The sequence below is a fragment of the Oncorhynchus masou genome, chromosome 15, assembly GCF_036934945.1.
Source record: "Oncorhynchus masou masou isolate Uvic2021 chromosome 15, UVic_Omas_1.1, whole genome shotgun sequence".
NCBI lineage: Eukaryota > Metazoa > Chordata > Actinopteri > Salmoniformes > Salmonidae > Oncorhynchus > Oncorhynchus masou.
In genome coordinates, this window is record NC_088226.1 from 52,787,579 (window position 1) to 52,806,559 (window position 18,981).

General features: G+C 45.5%; 1 long non-coding RNA gene across 3 annotated transcripts in view; it reads right to left on the reverse strand.

The window, feature by feature from the left end:
* The window catches only part of LOC135555126 (uncharacterized), a 140,834-nt gene that overhangs the window by 46,604 nt on the left and 75,249 nt on the right, over positions 1-18,981 (reverse strand). Inside the window, exon 1 of one of the 3 annotated variants that reach the window (XR_010457837.1) lies at positions 15,661-15,843. The exons of 1 other annotated variant lie outside the window; for it this stretch is intronic. This is a non-coding gene — a long non-coding RNA (uncharacterized LOC135555126). Of the gene's footprint in view, positions 1-14,666; positions 14,837-15,660; positions 15,844-18,981 lie in introns of those variants that run through there. One more of the 3 variants, XR_010457836.1, reaches the window with a different exon arrangement.

Consider the following 18,981-nt stretch of genomic DNA (forward strand, 5'->3'; position numbering starts at 1 on the left):
AGATGATTAACTATAATATCCATGATGGATTTAACCCTTCTCCTAGCATTAATCCGATTGAGAGAATACTCTAGATGGTGGTGATGATAATGTTGTTGGTTTTGTCTTTGGATTACAATCTACTCCAGATCAGAGTCACATGTTAAGTAGGTTCTCTCTATACAGTAGCTGGTATGACACATAACATACTGTTATACGTATGCCATTCATAACAATGGTTCTCACAGAGCATGACAACATGCCACAGCACTAAGCCTATTACTTTATGCACCTTCACAGTTGTCTCCTCAAAATGCCACATACCTATAGGGGTTGCTGTCACTATCAGGAACCTTATAAATAATCCAAGCATATCCTGCGCTATCACAAGCAGCACACTTTGAATCAGTATTTTTGTGTTGTTTGCCAAAAGTATCGTTTACACCAAAGCTCTTGAAAAAAAAACAACTCTTGTGGCATGTGTGTAACCCACTCTCTTAAAGGCTTTCATCCTCATGTGCTTATCTGCTCCAGTCAAATGTATTTCTTATCGAAGAGAGTGAGGGGAGCCTTCTGACAATACTGCTGTTATCAAATTTCTTCAGCCGAGTCCCTGTGTCATTCAGCAGTCAGATGGTCTCCAGTTTGATTGATGGATGGGCTTCCCAACAAATAAAATGGGGATCAACAGCTTTGCGCCTCTCTCCCCATCGGAGACCCGAGTGAAACATTCCTCCGTAACAAAGGCGGGATTAGGGATGTATTAGCTCTCCATCGACCACGGCCTCCTGCTCCTGTCAATACTTTGCACATAATAACCTGAAGCAACGATAAGGAAACAAAAGGCAGGCGAGATAGGAGCCGGATGGGAAAATAAATCAATGAGAGTGAGGGAAAGTTTTTTCAAAGACACACTGTCAGGCCTGGGGAATCATTTTTGGACGTTACGGTGGGATAATGCCCCCTGACATGAGGACAATGGGCCCTCCAGGCCCATCAGGGGACTGCCGGTTTGTCGTCGGCTGGCCTCGATAGCACCAGGAAGATAAGAGGGACAGGGAACGGTCAGGGAGATTCCTCTCAGCCCCACTCACAGGGACACAACACACAGGACTGTGCTGGACCCTCAGCCCTGTGGCATCCTCAATGCTCCTTCTGTTAGTCTCTATCAATATGCAACATGTCTTTTAATTCATCACTGGTGCACTAAGAGAGCAGAGTACACATAGCTCCGCAGAGGCTCCTCCTGAGTGTCTATCTGAACATATCAAGGTTACATTCACATTTCCTATAGCCACTCCTGATCAGGTTCACGTCTCCTCTGATAGGCTCAAGGTCATTCATATGATTTATGACTCTATACGGCACATTTCTGGAATAGTATAAAGCTTTTCCATTTACCAACCCTGAGCAGCTACTGGAAGTGTATAAGGACCATCTCCATAAACTGTATTCAGTGACAAAGAAACATTATGGAGGATTTATTGGTTCACATATTTGGGTTATAGTACTAATGACTGGACGAGAAGAAGTCAGGGTAATTGTTTTCCCATCACTAATTAATTTCCTTCCTGTTTCACTAACCCATCATATGTCTGGGGTTTGGAGGTGCATGTAATAAAGTAATAAAGAAAGAAAGAAAGAGAACTCAGGCTGTGGAGAATTGATGAGAAATGAGGTAAGATGGCTATGCATGTTCTGTCTGCAGAGGGCTGTCACACAAAGACACAATAAACCCTCGGAACAAACAGGCACTCAAAAACATAGCCCAGAAACAGTGAGCAAATTCAATTATAGAAGTAATTAGAAGATATAGGGCAAGGCTGCCTTTTGGGACTGTGCCAGAAAACATGAATTAATAGGAGTGAATAGGAGGAGGCTGTGCTAGTAATTAAGAGGCAATCACCTATGTCAATGAATACCTTAAAGAAAACACAGGATGGAAACTATGAATTCAGTGATCAAAAATATTTTAAAGATGACTGATACAGCAAATTCATTTTAAAAGACTAATTTCTGGAAAGATAGCAAGACAATTGCACATAATGTGCTCCTTCTGGCATTTATATTGCTAATTAAATTTTGATAATTTGCAGAGAAATTTTTGAATTATCTGTTAAACAGCAAAGGCAGCATTTGGCAAATGTTGTCTGTACTGTTTAGCAGTGCTTACAATACCAGCACTGGCAGAGATCATATACAAGCCCGTCTTCAAACTGAAACCATTCAAAGCAAACTGAGAAAAAAAACGTACATTTTCACTTCAACTTCTCTTATCATTCATGGGTGCCTCCTCCTAATGAGACAATAGCAGCAATTAAATGACCAGATAAGAATAAAACAAAACAAAAATTACTTTGCTGATTTACCTCGCATGTGGGGAAGCTATAATTTCTACCTGATACATTTTGTATAAGCACACACTGCTTTTGTGAACTCATTGACAAAATCCCTGTCATGTCTTGTTATGTCTGTTCCTGTCCTTTCTCTTCATTCTCTCTCTCTGCTGGTCTTTTTAGGTTACCTTCTCTGTCTCTCATTCCTCAGCTGTTCTACATTTCCCCTAACTAGCTCATTCTCTCTTTCCCCACCTGTTCTCTCTTCCCCCTCTGATTAGGTCTCTATTTCTTTCTCTGTTCCTGCTACTTTCAGTGTCTGATTCTTATTTGTGTTTTTTGATGCCAGAAGCAAGCTGTCGTCTCGTTTGCTTCCACCTTGTCCTGTCCTGTCGGAGTCTGCCTGGCAGGAGAATCCTGCACTATACAAACGTTCTTTTGTTCCGCTGACAACGTTGGAAGAGGATTTATGCCATTCCTGTATTTTCATTAAAGAACTCTGTTTTCTGTTAAAACCGCTTTTGGGTCTTCACTCAAGTTCATAACAGAAGAATCAGACCAAGAATGGACCCAGCGGCTCCGGACCCTTTTCACTCCGCCGTCGAGATCCAGGGAGCGATGCTAGGCAGACACGAGGAGGAATTGTCTGCTGCTCAACATGCCGTTGAGACCCTGGCCGTCCAAGTCTCCGACCTCACAAGACGGGTTCACCAACTCCACCTCGATCCACCGCCCACTTCCAGGGTTTCCGAGTCGCCGGAGCCCAGGATCAACAACCCGCCGTGTTACTCTGGGGAGCCCACTGAGTGCCGCTCATTCCTCACTCAGTGTGATGTGGTGTTCTCTCTCCAGCCCAACACTTACTCCAGGAGCGCAGCCCGCATCGCCTACGTCATTTCTCTCCTTACCGGACGGGCGCGTGAGTGGGGCACGGCAGTCTGGGAGGCGAGGGCTGAGTGTATTAACCAGTATCAGGACTTTAAGGAGGAGATGATACGGGTTTTTGACCGTTCTGTTTTTGGCGAGGAGGCTTCCCGGGCCCTGTCTTCCCTATGTCAGGGGAATAGATCCATAACGGATTATTCTATTGAGTTTCGCACTCGCTGCCTCTAGTGACTGGAACGAGCCGGCTTTGCTCGCTCGTTTTCTGGAGGGTCTCCACGTCGAGGTTAAGGATGAGATCCTCTCCCGGGAGGTTCCTTCCAGTCTGGACTCCTTAATAGCTCTCGCTATTCGCATAGAGCGACGGTTTGATCTTCGTCGCCGAGCTCGTGGAAAGGAGCTCACGTTCTCCGTTGCTCCCCTCTCCACATCACTGCCACCTGCCGCATCACTGCCACCCTCCTCCGCCGGCTCGGATGCTGAGCCTATGCAGCTGGGGGTATTCGCATCTCGGCCAAGGAGAGGGAACGGAGAATCACCAATCGCCTCTGTCTCTACTGCGGCTCCGCTGGTCATTTTGTCACCTCATGTCCAGTAAAAGGCCAGAGCTCATCAGTAAGAGGAGGGCTACTGGTGAGCGCAACTACTCAGGCCTCTCCTTCTGGATCACGCACTACCTTTCCGGTCCATCTCCGCTGGCCCGGTTCATCTGCTTCCTGCAGTGCCTTGATAGACTCTGGGGCGGAGGGCTGTTTTATGGACGAGACCTGGGCTCGGGAACATGACATTCCTCTCAGACAGTTAGGGGAGCCCAGGGCCTTGTTCGCTTTAGATGGTAGTTCTCTCCCCAAGATTCAGCGTGAGACGCTGCCTTTAACCCTCACTGTCTCTGGTAATCATAGCGAAACCATTTCTTTTTTAATTTTTCGTTCACCTTTTACACCTGTTGTTTTGGGTCATCCCTGGCTAGTGCGCCATAACCCTTCTATTAATTGGTCTAGTAATACTATCCTATCCTGGAATGTTTCTTGTCATGTAACCTGTTTAATGTCTGCTATCCCTCCTGTTTCCTCTGTCTCTTCTTCACAGGAGGAGCCTGGCGATTTGACAGGGGTGCCGGAGGAGTATCACGATCTGCGCACGGTGTTCAGTCGTTCCAAGGCCACTTCTCTCCCTCCACACCGGTCGTATGACTGTAGTATTGATCTCCTTCCGGGAACTACTCCCCCCGGGGTAGATTATACTCTCTGTCGGCTCCCGAACGTAAGGCTCTCGAGGATTATTTGTCGGTTTCGCTCGACGCCGGTACCATAGTCTCCTCCTCCTCCCCCGCCGGAGCTGGGTTTTTTTTTGTTCAGAAGAAGGACGGGTCCCTGCGCCCATGCGTGGATTATCGAGGGCTGAATGACATAACTGTTAAGAATCGTTATCCGCTTCCTCTTATGTCTTCAGCCTTCGAGATCCTGCAGGGAGCCAGGTTTTTCACCAAATTGGACCTTCGTAACGCCTACCATCTCGTGCGCATCAGGGAGGGGGACGAGTGGAAGACGGCGTTTAACACTCCGTTAGGGCACTTTGAATACCGGGTTCTTCCTTTCGGCCTCGTTAACGCTCCAGCTGTCTTTCAGGCACTAGTTAACGACGTCCTGAGAGACATGCTGAACATTTTTGTTTTCGTTTACATGGACGATATCCTGATTTTTTTCACCGTCTCTCTCGATTCATGTTCAGCACGTGCGACGCGTCCTCCAGCGCCTTTTGGAGAACTGTCTTTATGTGAAGGCTGAGAAGTGCACTTTTCATGCCGCCTCTGTCCCTTTTCTCGGTTCCGTTATTTCCGCTGAGGGCATTAAGATGGATCCCGCTAAGGTCCAGGCTGTCATTGATTGGCCCGTTCCTAAGTCACGCGTCGAGCTGCAGCGCTTTCTGGGCTTCGCTAATTTCTACCGTCGTTTCATCCGTAATTTCGGTCAGGTGGCAGCTCCTCTCACAGCCCTTACTTCTGTTAAGACGTGCTTTAAGTGGTCCGTTTCCGCCCAGGGAGCTTTTGATCTTCTTAAGAATCGTTTTACATCCGCACCTATTCTTGTTACACCTAACATCTCTAGACAGTTTGTTGTTGAGGTTGACGCGTCAGAGGTGGGCGTGGGAGCCATTCTTTCTCAGCGCTCTCTCTGACGGCAAGGTCCATCCTTGCGCGTTTTTCTCTCATCGCTTATCGCCGTCAGAACGTAACTATGATGTTGGTAATCGCGAACTGCTCGCCATCCGCTTAGCCCTAGGCGAATGGCGACAGTGGTTGGAGGGGGCGACCGTTCCTTTTGTCGTTTGGACTGACCATAGGAACCTTGAGTACATCCGTTCAGCCAAACGACTTAATGCGCGTCAGGCTCGTTGGGCTCTGTTTTTCGCTCGTTTCGAGTTTGTTATTTCTTATCGTCCGGGCTCAAAAACACCAAACCTGATGCTTTATCTCGTCTCTTCAGTTCTTCTGAGGTCTCCACCGACCCCGATGGGATTCTCCCTGAGGGGCGTGTTGTCGGGTTGACTGTCTGGGGAATTGAGAGGCAGGTAAAGCAAGCACTCGCTCACACTCCGTCGCCGCGAGCTTGTCCTAGGAACCTTCTGTTCGTTCCCGTTCCTACTCGTCCGGCCGTTCTTCAGTGGGCCCACTCTGCCAAGTTAGCCGGCCACCCCGGCGTTCGGGGTACGCTCGCTTCCATTCGCCAGCGTTTCTGGTGGCCCACTCGGGAACGTGACGCGCGTCGATTTGTCGCCGCTTGTTCGGTCTGCGCGCAGACTAAATCTGGGAACTCTCCTCCTGCCGGCCGTCTCAGACCGCTTCCCATTCCCTCTCGACCGTGGTCTCACATCGCTTTAGATTTTGTCACCGGACTGCCTTCATCAGCGGGGAGGACAGTTATTCTTACGGTTGTCGATAGATTCTCTAAGGCGGCTCATTTCATTCCTCTCGATAAGCTCCCTTCTGCTAAGGAGACGGCTCAGATCATTATCGAGAATGTTTTCCGAATTCATGGCCTTCCGTCTGACGTCGTTTCCGACAGAGGTCCGCAGTTCACGTCTCAATTTTGGAGGGAGTTTTGCCGTTTGATTGGGGCTTCCGTCAGTCTCTCGTCCGGCTTTCATCCCCAGTCTAACGGTCAAGCCGAACGGGCCAATCAGACTGTTGGTCGCATTTTACGCAGTCTTTCTTTTCGTAACCCTGCGTCTTGGTCAGAACAGCTCCCCTGGGCAGAGTACGCCCACAACTCGCTTCCCTCGTCTGCTACCGGTCTATCCCCTTTTCAGTGTAGCCTCGGGTACCAGCCTCCGCTGTTCTCATCTCAGCTCGCCGAGTCCTGCGTCCCCTCCGCTCAGGCTTTTGTCCAGCGTTGCGAGCGCACCTGGAAGGGGGTCAGGTCGGCACTTTGCCGTAATAGGGCGCAGACTGTGAGGGCCGCTAATAAGCGTAGGACCAAGAGTCCTAGATATTGTTGCGGTCAGAGAGTATGGCTCTCCACTCAGAACCTTCCCCTTAAGACAGCTTCTCGCAAGTTGGCCCCGCGGTTCATTGGTCCGTTCCGTATTTCCCAGGTCATTAATCCTGTCGCAGTGCGACTTCTTCTCCCGCGCTATCTTCGTCGCGTTCACCCGGTCTTCCATGTCTCCTGTGTTAAGCCCGTTCTTCGCGCCCCCGCTCGTCCCTCCCCCCCCATCCTTGTCGAGGGCGCACCCATCTACAGGGTTCGTAAGATTTTGGACATGCGCCCTCGGGGCCGTGGTCATCAGTACCTAGTGGATTGGGAGGGGTACGGTCCTGAGGAGAGGAGTTGGGTTCCCTCTCGGGACGTGCTGGACCGTTCGCTGATCGATGATTTCCTCCGTTGCCGCCAGGTTTCCTCCTCGAGTGCGCCAGGAGGCGCTCGGTGAGTGGGGGGGGTACTGTCATGTCTTGTTATGTCTGTTCCTGTCCTTTCTCTTCATTCTCTCTCTCTGCTGGTCTTTTTAGGTTACCTTCTCTGTCTCTCATTCCTCAGCTGTTCTACATTTCCCCTAACTAGCTCATTCTCTCTTTCCCCACCTGTTCTCTCTTCCCCCTCTGATTAGGTCTCTATTTCTTTCTCTGTTCCTGCTACTTTCAGTGTCTGATTCTTATTTGTGTTTTTTGATGCCAGAAGCAAGCTGTCGTCTCGTTTGCTTCCACCTTGTCCTGTCCTGTCGGAGTCTGCCTGGCAGGAGAATCCTGCACTATACAAACGTTATTTTGTTCCGCTGACAACGTTGGAAGAGGATTTATGCCATTCCTGTATTTTCATTAAAGAACTCTGTTTTCTGTTAAAACCGCTTTTGGGTCTTCACTCAAGTTCATAACAATCCCCAAGATTTAAAAGAATGTGAGTTCCTTAAAGAGGTAACAGATAGAGGAAATGAAATTGTTGCAGATTAAAAGAGTGTTGGAGTTGCTAAACAACAAGCCACATTGCACTGTGTACCCTATGCAGAGTATATTGTCAACATAATGGTATTCCTCTCGTCCAATGGTTCTCAATTATTGATCATCCAGTTCTAAATAATGATATGTGAGACGGTGTACACTGCTGGAACACCTCTGGTAAGACTTGGTTCACAGAGAGTTGGATAATTGCTATAGACTGAGAAGCTCAACTTTGAGCTCTATTCATTCGTAAGCACATGATACTGGAGCACATAAACAGAGTGATAACACCTAGCAATGAAGCACCAAAGTGCTCCTCATACCCTGAGTAGAAATCATTTAGATCAAGCTGTAGTCTTATAATTTTCATCATATCTATATTTTGAAGGAAGTTAAATGGGGACCAAGCAAGAGGCTCCAATGAGATGAATTTTAAGTTCAAGATCTTTAAAGATGATTAGCCTTTCTTTTATAAAATAGGACATTTCCATACACAAAATGTACATATTCATACACGTTAGCATTTAGAGCCACTTTATGACTGATGAGAGAGAAATTCCACTTAATATTATCAACAGTGACGATCTTGGGTTATAAAAGCCCAATAGCCTGAAGGGGATGGATAACGCCAACATGCTTTCAAATTGAAATGGGGAACTAGTCCTTTATTTACAGCAAAAGTACAGCCGAGTGTGAAAAGTGGATGGACATAGACTGGAGTTCAGAGTTCATCATCATCGCCTAGAGCTGCCTGCTGAAAGACCAATTATCACTTAAATGGAGTTTAAGCCAAAAATTGACTATCATGATCAACATTCTATATTCCTATCGCTCTGAACCAAAGACCCAAAACAAACTTAACTGGAAATGTGATTAGTGTTTAAAGTATCCAAATCATTAATGATCAAACAAGGCACTTCGTTTTAGCACGGTCATGTGAGGCAGAGATTATACATGTGATCTGGGGGCTTAAACAATTTAGTCAATTATGAACGTTATCTAAAATGCTTTAATTTCCTATTCAGCCCTTCCATAGGAGTGTCATTTTGTCAATGATGCGTGATTAAACCCAGATTGCAACAACATGCAATCGGTCACATCTGGTGGCAGGGAGACCTGAGATCTTAACGAAGGAACAAGGGAGAATTCAAACTTTCCCTCTTCAGCCTTGGCATCCGATTAACACCAGGCTTTGGTGGGATGCCAGCGATGGAGCCATCTGTGTCCCTTAACCCTCAAGATGGCAGATGTAGAAGCAGATTGATTTTTGATTCAGCTGCATACACAATGAACATCAAGTGTGAGCTGTAACTTGCTACCGTTTCCTGTCATTTTCTGCCAACTTAAATGAAGCTATCGATGCGCAATAAATCACATCTGTACCCAAATTAAATCACTTTCACTCTATACAGGAGGGAGAATTTACCTACAATAGAGACTAGGGTAACTACTTATCCGGATAGCTAATGTTACAAAAACGTTTTCTGTATAATTTTATCCAAACTAGCCATCAAACGATATTACTTCGTATTGATCTCATGCTATGGTTTTATGTGATATCAGGTGGAACCACATCAGAGGTAAGGGTGTATGGATGGAGTTCCTCTCCAGGTCCTCTAGCTTGGCCAGCAGGTCCCTGGCCTGTCCTGCAAGATGACATCATAGCTAAAGGACTGTTTAAGCGGAGATGCATGCTGTTGGGCCTCCGTGATGCACCACAGATCTCCACCAGGGCACTCCCCATCCCAATCCTTTCTACTGATTACTGGTCTTCTCCACGGTCAGGTGGCCAGTCTCAGAGTAAATTGCAGTCTCCCCTTTGCCTTTTCTTTTGTAATACTGAGCTCCATATCTTAGCCCCTGCCTGCGCCTCACCGACTTCCATTCTATATCCAAATGACCATGTTTTTGTGGTGGTAATGGCTCTCATTTTCTCAGCGCCCCGCGGTGGCTTCACTTTTCATCAGTCTGTGAGTGGTGGAGATTCCTCTGGCCCCAGAGAGAGGGCTGGTGGTGGGATAGTGTGTTCTGTGGGCTAATAAGGCTCTTCTCAACTCTGTAACCCATCTTCTCCACCTCACATATCAGCATACAGCCAATGACACCTAACACCCCCGAGGTTTCTATCAGAGATAGTGACAGACACAGCAGAGGTCTTCGTCACCTTTCCAATCCAAAACAGACCCAGCTGCAGTTCCACTAACATGGTTCAGTGACTGTCTTAATATCATCCAAATTAGCAGTCATGACATAGTGTAACAGAATGACATAATAACATATTTCATTGCATGGGGTGAACTGCAAAAATGCTGAATATCTTATTCACTAATGTCTCTCCCACCATGGGAAAGATCTGACCCATCTGAAATGTACCCAAATTACATCAGAAGTTGAACATTAAAAACCCATACATCTTTATTTTGAGACAGTCCAGCCCTTTGTGATGTGAGCAGCACAGTCACCCTTTTCCCATGTGGGAGAGGAGAAGTGTCCTGCCTGCTGTTGACCTCCAGTCTCTGGGAACACCCTGCAAGCTGGGTCCGCCTGCCTGTCATCCATCCCCTGGGGACAAGCCAGCACTTCCAGGCTGCCTCTGGACACTCCAGGAATCTCTGTCATCCAACATACAGCCTAGCACACCCACTGACATGCACAGACACACAAAGACAGACATAGACTCTCTCTCTCTCACACACAAACACACACCTCACTGTGTGTTTGACTTTCTGCATATTGAAAGATTCACACTGACATGAAAAAATCCCACATTTCAATCGTCAGTGTTATCTCAGTAGAGTTAGCGGCAGACCAAATCTGCTATTCAAAAAGTATTATTGTTCATCTAACTGGCCATTTGATTTCCCTCTAATCCTATTTCCCTTATATCCCTTCTTTGAACAGGGAACATTTTCAAGTACTGACCAACATGCAAGCAGAATTCCTATGACACCCACTGAGCTGCTGGGCCTGGCTGGGCCTGGCTGGCTGGGCCTGCAGGTCTGCCACATACAGATCATGCCTAAACACTCTATTCTCCTCTACTGGGAAAAACAATCCCCTCTCATTTCAGCACTGACATCCCCAGCATGAACTGGAAACTGGAAAGCAGTCCAAATTGAGGAAAAGTTAGATAGGGCTTATCTGATTTGAATTAACTCTGACTAGATTTACTACAGTCACCTGTATTTGTTTTCAAACTAAACATTGAAAAAAAAAAAATTAAATTTCAATTGCACAAATTATTTTGACTGTTTACGCAGCTAGCTACTTTCCATCCTGAAAATCCTGAATGCGATTCGCTGTTCTGAAACCGGCGTAGATCAGACATCACACGAGCATGGAGCTACATGTGGAGAGGCTACTGTGGTTCTCTTTGTGGACTGAGGAGGGAAAGAGGCTTAGTTCCTCCTATGCAAATGTAGAGTAAATTCCTTGCTGAGATGTGGCGCCTGCGGAAGCTGCCGATGGCCGGTGTGAGCTAGGGTCAGGGCCGCTGCAGGAGATTAGGTTCTCTCGCCGCCTGTCCAGAGAGGGAGAGGAGCGCGGCGCAATGAGGGGGATTTGCGCTCTCATCCCTGAGGATAGATGTTCACATCACAAAAAGCCCCACCGCAAATTGCACGTATTGAATAGCTAATTTGGCAGTCTCAGTTCAGAGGGGCTTGAGAGGAGAGAAGAGTGTGAGGAGGATGAACACAAAGCTGCAGAAAACAAAAGGAAGCAGCTCCTGCGAGGTTAGGCCTGGATGAGGAGAGCTGCGCCCGGCACGGCAAGAGGAGGGGAAGGAGAGGAGAGGGTGGGCTGGGGGGCTTCCTGGATGAGGGGCATGCCGGCAGCACACAGAGCATTAGTGAGCCTGCTCAGCCTGCACTCATTGTTTTCTGACTGGCTGCTACCTTCATTAGCACTGGAGTAGCTAGTCAGCTGTAGAGCAGAGCACAACTAACGAGGACAAACAGTCAGTCATTAGTGTGTCATTCTCACTACATCATCATCAAGTTACTCACACCACTTAACTTTTTGGTTTGATATTAGAGTTTGCGTGCAACTCAGGTAAACAAATACCTGAGAATATTTTCAGATTTCTTAACAAAACCCAATGGTGATTAAAACTATAAATTGTCTCATTTCTATACCACCTGGGGAAGAGTTGCTTGCTACTTTGACATAAATGACTACAAATAATGCATAAAATGAAGTCTTTTTTATTTCACAAGACCTTAGAAGGCTAGGCATGTACACAAGTTGTTTTGAAATCTAATTGCCAATATACTAAATTCTGCAATCAAAGTGAATTTGTAACATGTTAAAGCTGATCGAAAGCACTACTGAGATTTTGAATCAGAAAACAGCAGAATAGAAAGAGTCCTAAGCTCCAAAACCTAAGAAAATAATACTCTTAAATTACCACAACAAGCCTCCTGAGTGGCCAGGTGGTCTAAGGCACTGCATTGCAGTAGCTAGCTGTGCCACTAGAGATTCTGGGTTTGAGTCCATGCTCTGTCGCAGCCAGCCAGGACCGGACGGCCCACAATTGGCCCAGCATCGTCCGGGTTAGTGGAGGTTTGGCTGGCAGGGATGTCCTTGTCCCATTGCACACTAACGTCTCCTGTGGCAGGCCAGGTGCAGTGCACGCTGACACGGTCACCAGGTGTACGGTGTTTCCTCTGACACTTTGGTGTGGCTGGCTTCCGGGTTAAGTGGGCAGTGTGGCTTGGTTGGGTTATGTTTCGGAGGATGCACGCCTCTCCCGAGTCCGTACGGGAATTGCAGCGATGAGACAAGACTGTAACTACCAATTGGATACCATGAAAAAGGGGTATAAAAATCTATAATAAAGTTTTACAAAACAATTGCTGCAACAAAAGCAAAATAGTAAATACAGAATACATAATAATATTATTTGAAGCCAAATATATTTGTATAATATGCCACAGAGTTAATCTACAGTGTATTATGCTTATCAATTCAGTGAATCTGTTTAAAATTATATATTTTGGCAAAAAATAAAATAATAATCTGTGTCAACTATGAAGGAAGTTAGAGGTAGTTTCGCAAGCCATTGCTAACTAGCATTAACATAATGACAAAGTCTAAAGGAAAAGCTAGCATTCTAGCTGTTCCCATAGACTTCCAGTCATTATGCTAACACTAGTTAGCATTTGCGCTACTGCCAGTTAGCAACTTCCTTCCAACTGCACACAGAGACTTAAAAATGGTAGATGCTTTTTAGAGTGGAAAAGTTTGAGTGAATGGAGCTGTTGCCAGCAGCTATATCTTCTCATAACTACTCATCTCCCTCCACTTCACTCACTACACCCACCAGCCCCCAACACCAACTTAATGTTCATGCTAAAACACCAGGCATGGAAACAGATGTGCTTTTTGGACCAAAACATACTTGGAACATAAAGGAGAGCCCATCCACTGTCCGCCAGGCTTTCCATCATTGGACCACATTAACATCTATTTCTTTTTAACAATGTCACTTTCTTGCACTGCCGACAACTTGGCCTTTTGTTAGGGCGTACTCTAACTGAGTGCACGTAATGGCTGAAATGGATGATGAAGACACCGAGGGAGGAAAAAAATACACACATACACAAAGGAGTCCTAAGAAAGGAGCCCTGTAATGTGGTACTCTGCTGCTCAGACCTGTAGGGGTAGGAGGCAGCATCTTTACGGTGTATCCAAGCAGCACTAAAATACACTGTCCGTGCCCAATCAGGACCATTTTTTCTAGCCGCAAGGGCTCCTGCATCCCTGCCTTTACACTACACAGAAAACCCTTTGTACTAATTGATGGATTGTACCAGATTTTCTAGTTCAGTTCCACCCTATAATTGTCTGACAATGATGGGCAAGGATGGGGAAAACTTCAGGCCCCAGTGCTGTGCGGGGCCGTGGATAGAAAATGACTCAAGTAAGTGTGTGTCGGTGTGTGCGTGTGGTATGTGTTTGTGTTGAGAGGGGGGTGGGGGTTAAGCCAACCAAAACGGTCTCAGTCCCCCCTTCAACTCCTTGTTTCCGTGGAAGCCAACCTCAAGCAGCCCGAAGCCACTGAAGCGCACTCTCCAGTGAGCACAGCCGAGAGGAGAGCCAAGCCTCCCTTCTATCCTTCTATCCCACCACCCTACATCAAACACACATCCTCCTTGCATCTCTCCTCCACCCACCCACACACCACCATTTAGAAAGACCTGCTTACAAAGTAATACTCCCAATCCTCTCACAGAATTAACTTGGCTGGGATTAGAAAAACACTAATAACTGACAATTTGAACATCAGTTACACAAAAACAATACACAAAACCAGTAATAACTGCATAATATAATACAAAAAAAATGGAATATTAATTTGAGAAATAATACTACAGGCATTCCGAGGTACTGCAATTCTAAGTCTCTATTTTACTTCAACAAATGATTTTAAGCTGCTCGTTAAATTAGACATTCCCTCATGTCATCTAAGTGGCCCACCCCCATTCAGACAGGCTGGCTATGGCCTGTCACTCTGCACACTAGCGGCTGAAGAAAAGAGAAATAAATCAACGTTTGACTGAAATGAATGTGCACATTTCAGCGAGAGACATAACTCTTTTACATTTGGGCTGATGCAGGTGCCAAATGGAAAAAGGTACCATCATAGACCAGCCCTGTCGCCCTCACCCCCTCCAGGTGCTATTCTAGTCTACAAACAGCAGTGAAGTAAGAGAGAGATCACATAACAAAGACGCCTTGCCTGCCACGAGCTGCTCTTGCCCCACTCTGCCCAGACCTGCACCACCTCAGGAGGTATGGTTATTGTTCATCTGCAATCCAAATCAAAACAGCCAGCATGCTCGTCTTTAGTCGTTCCACACACTCAATGACTACATTTGCACCTGAGAACAAATTTCCTCACAAGGCCAAAGAACCAGAAAGAAAGAGGGAGGGAAAGGCAAAGACAGGGGGAAGGAGAGAAGGAAACACAGCATACTGTAGCTTGACAAGAGGAGAAACAGCCGTGTAGTAGCAGTCAGCAGACAGCTTACCTTTCCCCCTCACTGCTCTAAGGGCCTAGACCTGCACATCCATGGTTCTCTCCCCATGAGCCCATATCGAGTGAAGCAGGGCCGCCTCATGACTCCCACAGCCCGGCAGCCCAGCGCTTTAGCAACTAGAAGAGCACAAGACTAAAATGTCTTCCCCTCTGCCTCAGCCTGCCTTAGTGCAAGGGGAGCTAGGAATGCACTGGCTATAGACTTTTGTCCAAGCTGTAGGTCTTTTTTAGTGAGGCAAGATTAGTTCATACAAAACTCAACAATACAGCACTGAAACTCATTGTTGATATTCAACATTTTTCACATAGCGGAACAGAATAGACAATACGGTAGCTAGGAAACCATGGGCTGGATTACAAGCTGATGATATCTCATCCTTTCGCAGGCCTGTAATCCTTTTCATTGAGCGGCGGACAGAGCAGACGTAAACCAAAATCAATATTGGTGGAACTGGCCTGAGGGTGAGGGGTGTGTCAGGATGTTTTCACATTGCCGCACGCTTCACAATAATTTTGGGGGGGTGGTTTCAGACCAGACAGGCTTTATGTTACAGATATGCTCCACTTGGAGATAGCCCTGAAGAGACACTTCCACATAAGCCATTCTCAGCGCTCTTTCAAAATGATGACTATCATTAAATACTGTACTGCTATAAAAATGTGTGCTTGTTACAGTTCAACATAACAAATCAGTGTGTAACATTGTGCCCTTCACTAAAACATTTTTACAACACAAACAATGTGTTTTTATGTGAAATATATTTCAGACAAATACAGAAACACTGCCATGCACATGCATTTTAATTGTAATATAATTTGAGCAAATATAATAAACCAAATGTGCACATGCATTTAAGCAATAAACCAAATGCCCTTAAATGTTTGCAAATTTATCATCAACATTACAATTGTAAAACAGGTATGAATTATTCCAAGTTAAAACCACTGCAGCAGGTGAAGAGTAAAAGGCTGATGAGAGATCTTACCATGGCGGCAGTACCTGTGTGACTGATCCACTCCCTGCTCTGCTCCAGCTGCCACGTTTTCCCAAGGCTCCTGAATACTCTAGGTAGCCAGAGAGAGGGGATTGTTCAACCCCTTCCTTTTCATCACCTCTGCAATTGACCAATTGACAACTGATTGATGGTTATCTTTTCACACCGAGAAAGGGAGAAATTACCATCTCTAAAGCTACGTACAGTAAAAAGGCCCAAGAGTAAATTACATGCTGCTAAAATTCCTCCTTGACTCAGTCCGCACGATGGCAGGCAAACAAAAAAGTTTCCTTTTTGTCACTTCTGGGGCACTCTAGATTTGGCCTTCCCTGCCAACTGCACAGAGAGCATGACAGCTTCTTTAAATGGGGCAGCACAAAGGGCCTTGAATGAGGGATGGTACCAGGCCGGACAGCCATTCTCCAGAATGGCCCATTCTTTGCATTGAAAACAGAGGGCTTTTGAAAAAATAGATAAGCCATATCTGAATAAGAGCTGGGACACTGCAAGTGACCTTGGGGAGGGGGAGATTCTATGTAGCTAAGCTTTTCAGACAAGCACAATGCATTCTCTGCATTCAAACAAACAGGCCAAATAGAAGCAGCACAGTTGCTTATCAAACCTCTGCTTGCTTGAGTCACTTTTTCATGCATGCAGTGCTCACCGTGTTACGTCAAGATCAGTCAGTGAAATACATCATTAGCCCTCCTGAAAGCATTACATCTACAGTACATACTCACACAGAACTACTACAACTAACTATGACTACCCAATGCAATGACAGTGACATTTGAAACATGATGCTTAAGCAAATATTTTTGCCCCCCACAAAAATAACATAGCACACCCCCCCATCTCTGCACATCCTGTATGGACTTCGACTAAGAAAGGGGGGGATGGAGGCGGAGGAGTAGGAGGATGTCTGGCGGCCAGTGATGGAGGCAGCCCCAGCCCAGAACACTCAGCTGCCAACAGGGGCCAGGGCTGGCCTCTCCTCTTTGTATGGAAGCACAATCCTCAAACACCCCGTTTCCTTTTCACAGCCTCTCAATCAGAGCAGATGGGACCCAACCAAGGAGATTTTTTTTTTTTTTACCTGTATATCAACTTTGAAGGAAGAGAGTCCTCTATTCAAGGATCCCAGTTAGAGAGAGAAGCTTCTCTGACAAATAGCCCAGTGTTTATGCATGTTGCTGAGACACCAAACTCAACGTTATCTCTGAAAATGTACCTACGAAACAGAAAGGAGCAAACTTCGTCCTAATTCTTTTAATTTGTTTGATTTGAATTCCTAGATACATGATGTGTCGGCCATGTTTTATTAATGAACCACTGTAGGGAACTCTTCAAATTTATATCAACAAATTGATAACAGGAGAAGGGATGCAAATGGCGTAGATATTGGCTCCATGCTGTTTCCCTCCACTTGGGTACCAATCTGTTGGGTTTAATTGTTCATTCATGGTATGAATACTTAAATACGTGGCTCAGCATCAGGTCAGGATAATAACTACATCCTTAGCAACTGAACCCAAATTGCTACTCATTTCATGTTACCATGGAAATATTCCACAATGTCTATGATTACACTTCTGTCTTACATATTGAGGCATACTGTAGTCCACAATGAACACATCTCCAAACACACTACCATTCTCTATCCTTTCTCCCTCCCTCTCACCCTCTCATCCCCTCTAATACATACAGTCTTTTTTCCTTTAGTAATGTCTTAATATAATTGGTGACATTTTATCCTAATATAAAATCACCTAAAAAAAAAATTAAATTAGGGATGTGTGCCAAAAACAAAGAAAGCTAGTGGAATCAAACCAAATCAAATGATACAATTTTCAATTCTAACAGTCTTAATTCCATTTTGGCCGTCTTTTCCAGTGTGTTGTGATCCTCAGGTCAGAGCCACTGATTGAGAAGAGGACTGAACAAATCAGTGATGAACAGTTGGGACACAAGGAATATCTCAGCCTTTACACTCTATCTATCACACATCAGGCCTGGCGAAAACACAACCTGTGCTCTCACCACGTCTCTCAGCATCAATTGCCTCCTGCCACAACATCCACAGTAACACAGAGCACATGGAAAGCCCATGATGGCAGGTATTCACTTGTAAAAAGTAGAGCAGACTTGTTTGTCGAGTATAAACCATACAGCGTTATCATTTTATTTTCTCTCTACATTGTTTTTAATCAAATTAGCTTTTGCAGAGAAAGTAAAAACAAAACAATAAATAAGATATACATTTGTTTTTATTAAAGAGGCCATTGCCATAAATATATTTGTGTACATGTACAGTGGGGCAAAAAAGTATTTAGTCAGCCTCCAACTGTGCAAGTTCTCCCACTTAAAAAGATGAGAGAGGCCTGTAATTTTCATCATAGGTACACTTCAACTATGACAGACAAAATGAGAAGAAAAAAATCCAGAAAATCACATTGTAGGATTTTTAATGAATTTATTTGCAAATTATGGTGGGAAATAAGTATTTGGTTAATAACAAAAGTTTATCTCAATACTTTGTTATATACCCTTTGTTGGCAATGACAGAGGTCAAACGTTTTCTGTAAGTCTTCACAAGGTTTTCACACACTGTTGCTGGTATTTTGGCCCATTCCTCCATGCAGATCTCCTCTAGAGCAGTGATGTTTTGGGGCTGTTGCTGGGCAACACAGACTTTCAAATCCGTCCAAAGATTTTCTATGGGGTTGAGATCTGGAGACTGGCTAGGCCACTCCAGGACCATGAAATGCTTCTTACGAAGCCACTCCTTCATTGCCCGGGCGGTGTGTTTGGGATCATTGTCATGCTGAAAGACCCAACAACATTTCATCTTCAATGCCCTTGCTGATGGAAGGAGGTTTTCACTCAAAATCTCACGATACATGGCCCCATTCATTATTTCTGATGGTAGGCTTTGTTACTTTGGTCCCAGCTCTCTGCAGGTCATTCACTAGGTCCCCCCGTGTGGTTCTGAGATTTTTGCTCACCATTCTTGTGATCATTTTGACCCCACAGGGTCCCTGTGGAGTCCCAAATCAAGGGAGATTATCAGTGGTCTTGTATGTCTTCCATTTCCTAATAATTGCTCCCACAGTTGATTTCTTCAAACCAAGCTGCTTACCTACTGCAGATTCAGTCTTCCCAGCCTGGTGCAGATCTACAATTTTGTTTCTGGTGTCCTCTGACAGCTCTTTGGTCTTGGCCATAGTGGAGTTTGGAGTGTGACTGTTTGAGGTTGTGGACAGGTGTCTTTTATACTGATAACAAGTTCAAACAGGTGCCATTAATACAGGT